Source organism: Manacus candei, unplaced genomic scaffold (genome assembly GCF_025592945.1).
Source record: "Manacus candei isolate 608988 ecotype Guabito, Panama unplaced genomic scaffold, ASM2559294v1 h1tg000065l, whole genome shotgun sequence".
Classification (NCBI taxonomy): Eukaryota; Metazoa; Chordata; class Aves; order Passeriformes; family Pipridae; genus Manacus; species Manacus candei.
Window position 1 is genome coordinate 5,541,862 of NW_026138113.1, and position 8,138 is coordinate 5,549,999.

The 8,138-nt window shown below is 34.5% G+C and overlaps 1 long non-coding RNA gene across 1 annotated transcript; it reads right to left on the reverse strand.

Annotated features, from left to right (window-relative positions):
• Positions 1–484: 484 nt before the first annotated feature.
• LOC127479238 (uncharacterized) lies at positions 485–7,409 on the reverse strand. The gene is made up of 3 exons (XR_007907514.1): positions 7,190–7,409; positions 3,975–4,037; positions 485–768 (listed from the first exon to the last, which is right to left on the reverse strand). It is a non-coding gene; the product is annotated as an uncharacterized LOC127479238 (long non-coding RNA).
• Between the last annotated feature and the right edge of the window lie 729 nt (positions 7,410–8,138).

Sequence of the window (8,138 nt, forward strand, 5' to 3'; positions counted from 1 at the left end):
AAGTAAGAGCCCAAATTTGCCCTCCACCAACAGCTATTGCCAAGACTTCTGCAGCTGCATGGAGAGTTGCTGCAAATGGATGTTGAGAAAGCATTCACTTTGCATGAACTTTGTTTTAGAAAAAAAAAATTGAGAAATGGATTTCTTGTGTGTGCTACTTTTTTAAAAAGTGGTTAACTATTAAAAAAACCCACCCAAATAATTATTTATCCATTATTTCAGTTACTTAGTTTTCCTTTTCTAAACAGAAAGTTCAGTGTTAACCTTTGTTATTACAGTTGTCACATTCTTCAACAATACATTTTTTAATATGCTTAGTCATGCTCAAGCAAATACCTTCTAGTCCATGCCTTTCTTAGCTTCTATTATGCAGTTGGTAGCTAAACTGTCATTGGTACACACTAATTTTATATAAAAAACCGTGAGACTGAATTTTGTACCTCTAAGCTTTGTCTCATCCACTTTATGTGTCTATTTGCTTAAGGGTGAGACTTCTAGTAAACCATGTCAGTGCTATGTATTGTCCCAGGTTTAGACCTTTTTATTGCTATTTTTGTTATTTAAATATTTCCCCTGATTTACTACCCACTTCTACTTATTCTATAAGTGAAGGACAAGATTTGGATGTGTTTGTTTGCTTGTTTTCACTTACATAAGATTAATTATTCAATAGATTAGCATATGGACAGTAGTAAAGAAATAAACACACCTCCACTTACTGCTCAGCTTCCATATTCCTCACAAGTGACTGTCTTCACCTCTGCTTGACTGTTCCAAAGAAATGGAAGACCCAAGTCAAATTCCAATTCATATTTTCATGGCAAAAAGTACCAAAAAAAGAGCACTGTTTGAGTTATTTAGTTACATTGTAGTACCATAACTGTTTCTATATGTTATCAGAAATCATGGCTGAGGATTATTACATCCAGCCTATTTTAACTCAAGGTCAGTGGTGGCTTAAAACGAAAAGGATACCAGAAGCCCATTAATACATTTAGACTGTGAGTACTGGGATAGTGTTCATCATCTGAGGAATGATGTTCTTGAAGAGCCTCTCAAACTGGAACAGTGAGGCGGCAAAAATCCTACCAATTTTAGAAATGTGTGAGTGCCATCCTATGATGATGTTGTCTGGGCCTGCCAACCTTCCGAAAATAAAATTACTTGAAATTTAAGCCAACCCTACAGGAATACTGGCACATATAGTCAATGTAACCTTATCTGCTTCTTTACTGGAAATAATTAGAGATCAGATACTTTAACCGTGGCTGCAAAGAGCTTGAAGTGTGCTGACCTCAATAAAAGGAGAGAGTTTATCGTGGTAAACATGGTGAATCAATGAAGCCACAGAAGCTGAGAGAGCTGCCATCGATGGTAAGATTTGCTTCCTCATAACTGTAGATGGAGCCCTAACATAAGTAAATACCCTCTTGGCAATACAAGTTTGGAATTTCATGGAATATATTTAGAGGCTTTTCAGTATTTTTACTTATTGAGATTTTAATTTTTAGGACAAACAAAGTGAGAGCCCCACTGTTTTTCTGGTTTCTCAATATGCCAAACTGATTCAGCTCTCCTCAAAAATCCAGAAAGAGAGAAAAGCAGTTGTTCAACTTTTATTCTGTCCTGCAATTATCACCTAATCTAACTTTCTCTAACAATTTCTCTGCTAAAGGGCATCTCTAGGGCTGTCAGGCCAGCTGAATTAATTTAGAAAATGAAATCCAAACCTGACTAGTCTTATTCATCCCCTGCATCCATTATTCCTTTCATAACTGGATGCTACTGTACTAAAAAGCGAGGCAACAGCACATTTTGTGGATTTTATTGTATTACATATAAAACATACCGCTGAAATATGGATTGTAGGAATCTTAGTGAAGAAGGAGGGATCTCAGCACCATCTGACTGAAAGATGTTAGATAAAAGAGGAGATATTTATAGAAGTAAAATATATCTACAGTTATTACTGTGGCTAACAATACAGGGTTCATCAGTATAATTAATCCTTTCCTTCCTGTAAATCACTTGTTTAAAAAATAAAGTATTTCTTGATTACTTGCAGCAAAACAAAACAAATAAGGAGAAATATCAAAACAATACATTCTTTCACAGTTCTCAAGATACTTTGTCTGTTTCAAGCTTTAAGAAACAACTGTTATCACTGCTGTTCTGGAAGTTAAAATATATACGCAAGGACTGTTGGTATTGGGTTGGCATTTGGCATCCAGAACAGAACAGGGTGAACTGGAAAAACCACAAACGGTTTTAGAACACTACTACTTCTTCTTATTATTATTTTATTTTTAAATGTTAGTGAAAACCTTAATTTTAGATCATAGTTGGCAACTCTCACTGGTTTTAAAAGCTGCATCTCAGAAAGTTCACATGGCCAAAGGTCACTCTGGAGAGTCTGAGAGATAAAAGGGAAAGAGCAGCACAACTTGTGGGTAGAAAGTAGAAATAGGGACCCTGTGCTGCACTTTAGAATGGGGTTGGGTCACTTCACTGCCTCTGAAAGTTCACAGCTTAATTGTAATTACAAGCCTGTGTATTACCTTCTATATTCACATGGTATAGCTTCTTGAACAACACTCAAATACATACAAAGCACAGGTGATTTGACAGATGACTATCAATTACAAATATTTTATATGCCTTAATTTATGTGAAGTGAATAGGTACAGGAGTTTATTTTGGGACTGAGGTTAACTTCTGGTGAGCATGTGTGAAACAGTTTTACAAGCACAATCATCAAAAAATAATTTTTTTAGCACATGTTCATGAAATGAATTTCTGATTGTGCAGTGAAGTTTTACAATTACCAGTTCACATCATCTTATGTAGTAATGGGACAGGTATCTCAGTTTGAAGCAGCCAGTATTTCCAGGTTCAATACACATACACTGAATATAGACACAGAAGTTGAATATAAACTAGAATTCAAACTACTGTTTCGTTGGGTCAATTACACATGCTTTGCATTTCATATAAATTGTATATTTAATATCAGTAATTGCCATGAAGATGATTTTCAGATTGAAAATTATTTGCTGATTCAATTAACATGTTAATACTAAAAGCTCTTGGGAATATCTAGGGTTATTGCATGGTAATGGATTATCAGAAGATAAATACGATATATCTGATTTATTATAAATTGTTTATTTCAGTTGGACTTGGACTGTAAGTGTACTTAAGGTTAAGAATATACTATACTGATTTGCAGCTAAATTTTGTTAATTTGCCTTGTTTTGGAATCAACTTTTTTGTAGCCATTTATAAAAGACAAAATTGTCTATAGGGACACAGGTTTTTTAAAAAACAAGGAGCTAAAAGTTATTTTCTCATCACTCAGAAAATTTCCCTAAATGACTGATAATACCTATTTTTAGCTTCTTTAATTTCTTTATTCAGTCATAAGACAGAGGTATCTGGTAATTTTGACATATGATTTCTTTTTTTTTAACTCAAGAAAAAGCAGTCTGTACAGATGAATTACATTAAATTTAGTCTATCCAGATGCTGAACTATGCTCCAAGCTATATTGTATGAAATATCAAAGATGTCTATGTGTTCTATTTAAATACAATTTTTCAGATTCTACTTGATTAAAATAAAATCAAGTTGCTTTTAAAAGCTAACCAGTCCAAAAAATGCCCAACAAATTCCTGTGCAAGCTATTTATTGGTTTAATCTGTAATCACTTATACAATACTGTCTAATAGATGTAGATACTGTTTAACATCAAGAGATCTATTTAACTCTCTCTCTTTATGAAGATGAATACAGAAATGAGCAGAGAGAAAATGAATAAAATAGGTTAGATGTGTCCTGTGGTGACAGAATCAATATATTTAAACCAGCACAACATAGTTCAGACAACTCCCCTTAGAGCTCCAGTGCTTCAGAGCAGTTATTTGAGCTTTGTCAGGACATGGACCACATATGAAAAGTAAGGAAACTGGATTTACCTGCAGCATCTTTGGGTACTTGCTGACCCCCAGACTGAATCACTTATTTGCAGCATTTAAACCCTGGAGCAAAAATGTTACATAATTAGGTGTAACAAGATAATCTCCTGTTTCAAGAAATTCATTAGCCAAATAAAAGAATCCTCTAACTAAACCAGTTCATTTTATTAAGATCCACATGTTATGTTATCTATTTATTTCATAACTCTGCTAAGGCCTTTTTTAATATATGACTTTATAATTTGTTTTCTGGTGTTCTGGCTTACATTAGATAAACCACTTTTGGATTTTATGCAAGACATATGGAAAAATCCATCACTGATTTACTGCACATTTCCACACACAGTCAAACTAATATCTGATCACTATTGAAGAAGAAAAACCCTGCTTGGCAGTGAATACTTAAGCAAATTTCCAAACACATGGATGTGCACAGCCTTGTGCAAGAAAGCTTCTGATAGCCAAAATGCCAACCAATACACTGCAGTATTTACTGGAAAAGATAACAGAAAAGTTAAGCTGGGATTTATTTTCACTTCAGAAACTACTGCAACAGAAGCAATTGCAATAAAATAAAAGTGTTGCAACAGCTACCTCCAATACTTTGTATAACAGATTCTGAGTTTTATAATTTATCTATATGATAAATATAGATAAATTATAAACCTTAGAAACTTTTTCTTTTTTTTTTTTTTTAATAGCTCTAGAAGATGAAAGTTTTGAATGTTAGTCATGAAGACAAATCTCTTTTTGTCAATTAAATCTCTTTAATTACATTCACTCTTTTGGGTGACTATTTGTAGTTATCTATACTGCTATACCTATCTATACAAGGTAAATACCTCAGTATTGTTATCAACTTTCTGCCCTAAACTACCTTTTTTATATATTTCAGTTGGATCAACAAGACTAGTTTTAGTATGGCCACAGCAGGTGGAATGACCTTTACTCCATTCCTATTTTATAATGTGTTTTGTGAGACTCTTGACACGTTACTTCAGAGCCTATTAGGAAGAATACGCTGCAGAAGTTAGTGTCTTCTGAAAGTAAGATTTAATTATTTTCACATTTAATTACAGAACAAGCTAATAATTTTCAGTTAATCGAAATCCATCCTCTCTTTAAGGACACATGCATTTTTTTAATTGGGGAAAAAAAATAAACAACAAAACAAAACAGAGGCTGCTAATCCTGATTTGGGAAGTATTTAGCTGCAGGCCATGGTTCACAGATGGTTTTGCATCCTCAGTAGCTTTGTGGGCAAGATAGTTAACTGTGATTATATGAAAATGTCAACAAAAATTATCAGGGAGAAAAAAACTCAAAAAGTTTTCTAATAAAAATGGCAATAAGGAGCCACCTTTCTTCAAGAAGTAAAAGCAAGTATAAACCATTTTGATCATTTTGATGAGCAGATCACCCCCTTGAACAAAGGAGGAGTGCACTGGAACAGAGTATTTGAAAAGCAAAATCATGCTTTTTGATAGATATTTTCTGTCGTGTACATAGTAGTTAATCCATTTTTTAGCAACATTAGCTGTCAGATTAACACATTATCCATGTGAGTCACAGTTAGTCTAAACCAAGGATGTGCCTGAAGAATGATGTGCACCCACATGAAGGAAGGTTTACACAGGCTGACTTACACCACCACTGTGGAATGCAAACCCTGCTTTCTTTTTTTACTAATGCTGACCAGAGCTCTACAAACAGCCATTCTCAATTGCTGTATCATGCTGAGTTGATACAAGCCTTGATGTGGATTTTAACATCCATATGCAGGCCTTGCATCTGCCACACACATCCATGCATTAACTCCAGGGCATATATGCCTCCATTGTTCTGGTCAATATACATCAGGATGTTAAAGAATTTACTTCATCAAAATGCTCCTTAAATACACTGGTTTTATCCATTCAAGAGCATTTAATTTCTGGAAAGCCAAGTTTAAGGAAATTCAGTTTCAGACTAGAACAGGGTATGATCTGCAAGCAGCATATTTTCCTATCAATCAAGGGAGCAGAGATAGAAGCTTTCTCAGGCAGCTGATAAGTGTCAATATCCCATTTAAAAATACATCCTGAGCATATGTACCTATTGCTATATCTCTCAGACACAAGGTAAAGAAATATAATAGGATTAATTTCATCTCAATTCAATGATGACCCATTTGGAATAACTCACTTTTGGAGACATCATCTTATTAAAAGATTGCACTATAACATGTGACTGCAGCTCTTAGAGGCCTTTCCCCTACCAACATTTCATTTCACAGTTTGATTTTACTCTCCACTCTTATTCAGTCTTTGGTTCTATTTTTCACCCTCCAGCAGGCCAACAAAGCCCCTTTTTTACACAGCCTGTATCTTTTTGTAATCTTCCAAAGTTAATAACCAAGCTTAATGAAGGCAAAGCCTGCTCTGAAACAAGCTTTGTTCCAATACAGGAAGATTTGGCAAGAAAAGGAAAGCTTCCTATGGAATCTTCTTAGAAGACAAGTCACAGCCAAACATTCCAAGTGGTGTCTGAAGGGTGTGAGACTTTCGTGTATAGTAAATATTTGCTATCCGTAGGAGCAGCTAAAAATAAAGAAACAAGCTTTCATTTTCTTGCCTTTGGCTCTCTGTATTTGGTCATGAACTATCTAAATAGTCCTGGTCTATCCTGCAGGGCACGTGGGCCAGCTGGGCTCTTTGACGGAGCACAGGTCAGATTATGAATATTATGTTTATAATCTAAGGACACTCAGCTGCAATTTGAGCATAGTTCCCAGCTACTTCTCACTAGAAAATCTGTAGGAATTAGCATATTTAACTCTAAAAAACAGCAGCAGCAGCAGCAACAACAATGAGAAAACAAAACAAAAACAAAAGTTTTGTATTTACAACTGTATTAAGGAATTGAATTCACTTAGAAATGACCAAGCATCAGATTTTAGACCAGTGACACTGGACACAGAAGAGATGAATACATGGAGTTTTTTGTATCAAAATTAACTTGCTTTTAGACAATTTACCACTTCAAGTCAAAAAATATTCTAAAATTAGATTAAAAAAAAATGAGGCAAAGAGCATCTTCAATAAACAATTTGGAGAAGACAAAAATATTTTCCAGTGGCACACCTAGTCTTGCTTTTAGAGGCAAGTACACAATATGAACACAATATGACATGCTCTTTATCAAAGCAATGCAATTTCTGACTGCATGAGAGTTACCTTCAAGTCCCAAGTCTCTTCAATGTCACTAAAAACATTATAGGAAGAAGCAGGGGAAATTCCAGTCAAGTATTACTCCAATCATCCATATCCAGTGCACTGTAATAGGTAAACAGAGTCAATAAATTCAAAAACAATAACAGAAGCAGCAAACAGGGACACACGTTATGTTTGAAGATTTCCTGAATTCACCAGGAATCCCTTTTTGATCAAGAAGAGATGCAGTATTGCCCTGTAACTTAAGACTAAGTAGCTCCTGCATCAAGCATTTATCTCCACAGAGAGAAATAATAGCTACTAATTCTATTTGTTCTAAATACTATCCCAGTACAAATGTTGATACTATTTGATGCTGATAAATGAAGATAGTTCCTGCCCCTTTATTTTATCTCCAAAGCACCAGTGTAAAGGTGGGGAATCATCTGATTTAATGTAGATGATAATGAAATAGTAGAACAACAGATGAGTAATCAGAACTGACAGGTTTTGTATGTGCTTGAGGTAAAGGATTTTTTTGTCCAGCAGAAATGCTGTTTGAATTGTTTTCCCTTATTTCATTTTACATTTCAAAACAACATTCTTTTCTAAGTAGACAATAGGAACAAAAGCAAGAAACTGCATTAAATAAATCTCTAAAAGTCTATCTAACAGGCTTCAGGCTACTTTTTCTTTTAAACATTTCCACGTAAAATCAGATGTTAACTCTCTGAGTGAACCCATGTGCAAACTCTTTATTCATCAGATTAATGGCTGTGGAGCAACAGGCAACTGAACACATTTCCACTCACATAAGGTATTCATGACTTTCCAGAAAACTTCACATTATTGCAACTACTTTTCAGTCAAATATGTTGCATCTAGAGCAGAAGGAAATAAATTGCAACAAGGTTTAATAGGAAACTACAGTAAATGTATTGACACAACTAGAAATTTGTTTCTTTAAACAGGA